The sequence below is a fragment of the Lipotes vexillifer genome, unplaced genomic scaffold (genome assembly GCF_000442215.2).
Source record: "Lipotes vexillifer unplaced genomic scaffold, Lipotes_vexillifer_v1.1 scaffold611, whole genome shotgun sequence".
Taxonomy (NCBI): domain Eukaryota; kingdom Metazoa; phylum Chordata; class Mammalia; order Artiodactyla; family Lipotidae; genus Lipotes; species Lipotes vexillifer.
In genome coordinates, this window is record NW_006785619.1 from 493430 (window position 1) to 497154 (window position 3725).

The following is a 3725-nucleotide window of genomic DNA, read 5'->3' on the forward strand; positions in this document are numbered from 1 at the left end:
TACAGCCCCCAGCAGATACCTCCTTATCTGTGGCCAGATTTGTATCCCATGCCCATGATTAAACCAGCCATTGGCAAGGGGGATAGGACCACCACAACTGACTTATTCTCATCCTGGAGCTGGATTCACCTGAAGCACATGACTGTATGCTGTAGGGTGGATTCCTAAACACCATTTAGGGTCAGTTAGGAAGGAGAAAAAAGAATCATTGTTGCATAGGAAACCAAGAGTGTTGGCTAAACCATCTATGAACTCCCTGTTTGTGCCTGAAGGGACTTGGGGAGGTTGGAAAGCCAAAGGTTACTCTGGAGGGGCTATTGCTCTGGAGGAGTAATTCCTATTACTATTCCTGGAACTCTAATGGGGATTTTTTGTTTGTTATTATTAATGTGATTTGTTCCCTCTGATGATTACCACAAACTCCTCCCTCCACCACACATATACACAAGGAGCAGGAAGAAACACCTATACTCCGTGTAAAGGATCTAACATAATGTCTGTCATGAAGTGGGCATCAGTATAGCAGCAACAGATAAAAGCATGTCTCTCCTCCCCTAGTCTCAATGATGGAACCCACATCCTAACTGGTCTTCCAGCCACCAGCAATTCATTCTCTTCACTGCAGCAGTGATTTTTTTCAAAATTCAAATCTGATCTACCCACAAAGGCTCCTACTGCCCTCAGGACAAACTCAAGACTCCTTAGCCAAGAGCACAAGGGCCATTATCATTTGAATCCAGCCTGAAAATCATATCTTCAGAGCTCTCTCTCTCTCTCACTCTCTCTCTCTCTCTCTTTCTCTCTTTGTATCCTCAGCTTCAGCCTGCTAGAGGGGTGAATGAGTGAAGCATGAATAGGCACAGCATGGTTACAAACTGGATGTAGCATCACACCAATAAATTCTAAGAAGACATTAGATGTGCTTCAGCAGCCATTTTCTTTTCTTTTTAAACTCTAAGTAAAATAGAAATATAAGGAAACTTTTTAAATTTAATAAAGGCCATTTCTCCAAAAAAAGCAGTTATTCTAAGGAGAAAATCGTTAAATCTATTTCATTAAAAAGCATTATCACCATTATTACCCAACGGTGTACAAAGGTTTTAGCAGGCACAAAAAAGAAAGTAAATACTGTTAAGACTGAGTACCTAGAAGACACAACAGGCTCTAGCATAAAACATTTTCAGAATTAATAAGAAAATTTGGCAAGGTGGCTGGATACAAGATGTATAAATGTGAAACAGTAGCTTTAAGTTCTTTTTTTAGCAATAGGGCAGCTAAACTCCTACTACAGAATACCTAAAAGTGCTAGATAAAAAAATCTTTTAATTCCTTTTAAACTAGTCTCTTAGCTAGAAAGAAAATAAGAGAGATTCTTACAGCTGAGCATAATAAATCCAGAGATGTAAGCAAGGGTTAAGCAGATAACAACCCTAAAGCTGAACGTAACGTGGAGTTTCAAACTGAACACCCGTGTGAGCAGCAAGTGTCGAAGACTGAGGCCCACATGAGCTGGGGAGTCAGATCATAATATCAGCCTCAGGGAGGACCACAGAAAAGATGTGAGTGAAAAATATCGCCTGCCATTTCAGCAAACAAAGGATGTTGCAGCCCTCAAGCCATCACTTTACAGTTGCCCCCTGCAGTGAGCCCTGAGGGCACTCAGGATGGAAACAGGATGCCCACCATCAAGCCATTGGCCATTGCAGCCCCCCTCTAACGGTGCACCCTGAGGAGTCTCAGGATGGGAAAACACAGGATACTGGCCCCAGACACTTGAGGTATACATCAAAGGAATAATTTCAATGAGCCCAGACTTTTCCATCTTCTCATACATAGAAAAGCACTAAATTCATTAACTTGAGATGTCTGGTTTTCTTTCATTAACAGTAATCTGATATTCTGACTACCTGGGTTTTGTTATGAAACTTCTGTATATCCTGGCTCCTCCCTTACCTCTTCAGAGTAGCCCCTCAGAGCTATCTGAGAGGCTGTCTCCCAGGCATGAAGTCCTCAGAAAGCTTGCCAAATAAAACATAATTCTCAACTTTAGGTTGTGCTGATTTTTTTTTTTTTTTTTGGCCCACACCACCCCGCTGGTGAGATCTTAGTTCCCCAACCAGGGATTGAACCAGCACCCTCAGCAGTGAAAGTGCAGAGTCCTAACCACTGGACCACCAGGGAATTCCCCAGGTTGTGCTTTTTTTTTTTTTTTTTTTTTTTCCAGTTGACAAAGACAAGAAGAAAGCTGGTCTTCCAAAGAATGAAAGAAGACTCTCATAAAAATTCATAACCACAAGCTTGTCCTCAAGCAGGATCAGGGCACAAATACACATGGCATTTGAGTTTCAAGAAACATCCAGCTGAGTGATTTATTTAAAGTAGTCTCAGCTTGGAAGGACTTTAGGCACCTGGCAGAAGCAAACACAAATCCTCTCTGGAGGAATATACCACCAGACCAGACCTGAAAGAATCCTGAGAGACAAAGTTTCAAAAACTAAGAGCTTATAGTGTAAAAAACAAAACAAAACAAAACACAAAAGAAAACATAGGGCATCAGGAATGACAGTCAGTGGAAATAGCAAATAGCAGAACAGAACTTTATGTTTAGATGTTGGAATATTGAAAAAATACAAAATGAATATATCTAATATGTTTAAATACGTATAAGAGAGTTTGAAAATATGAACATGAAAAAAATTATGAAAAAAAATGATCAAATGACTAGAGAGACTTCCAGTGGCGAGTGCTCACAGCTGCTACTGCCATTTCAGGCACAACAGTGAGGCTGAGACACCAGCTGGCCCACTGTGGTGTCGATGCTGGGGCTGGTGGGGATGCACACGGCTACTGAGTCTCAGCACGTGGGTGCAGAGATGGCCAAGGTAGGCGACTTCCACTTGGAGGAGCCGAGTAACTGAGCTGAGTCACCTCAGATTCCAAACAGAAGATCAGAAGTTTGATTCATTGCCTACTTTACTGGAATTCTACAAAATGTACTATTTAGACACTACAACATCGATAAAACCAGTTCCCAAGGCCAGGCAGGGAAGTGGAGTGATTCTCAGGCAGGAAGAGCCAGAGGATGTGTTACCCAATCTCTCTTTGACTTTAAGAAAAGAGACATCCGGAAAATCCAAGAAAAGTCTGAAGAGCAGTGGTGGAATGAGGACAGCAAATGTAAGAGGGAGTTAATTCCAGTCCCTTATGTTGAGAATTATAGACCTGCCTCCACCTCAGGATTGGCTGTCAGTGAACTGTGAACAGTGAACTGACTGATTGGTGGTCAGTGAACTGGTAAAGGTCTCAGGATTAATGTGAGCGGTCAGGGGAGTATAATGCAAAGGACTTCACTTCCCATTCAGTCCTGACCATCTGCTGCTTCAATAGAACCCGATGAGGACTTCGGCAGAGCAGAGTTCAACAGCTTTGCTGACAGAAGGGAACAATATTTTTCAGTTATTTGCAACTGCTGTCCATATAATTTCTTACAGAGGTCTAAGGCAGTTTAGTTTATATAAGCATTCTGTTCCTTATGACCTTCTGGGACAGAATTACTCCATTCCTAGTCACAGTTCACCACAGTCAAGATATGAAACTGGAGAGTTTATGTGTTAACTTCTGATTGGCTAATTTTAGGCGGTAGTGGCTATGCCTCTGTGTACAGCAGGGAGGGGTGTCTGCCCCTTATTCTCAGGTAGTACAAATCGATCTATGGAAAAGTGGTG

At 42.0% G+C, this 3725-nt stretch overlaps 1 non-coding gene across 1 annotated transcript; it reads right to left on the reverse strand.

Moving 5' to 3' along the window:
* Nucleotides 1–2108: 2108 nt before the first annotated feature.
* On the reverse strand, nucleotides 2109–2181 carry TRNAE-UUC (transfer RNA glutamic acid (anticodon UUC)). The gene has a single exon. It is a non-coding gene; the product is annotated as a tRNA-Glu (tRNA).
* Nucleotides 2182–3725: the final 1544 nt, after the last annotated feature.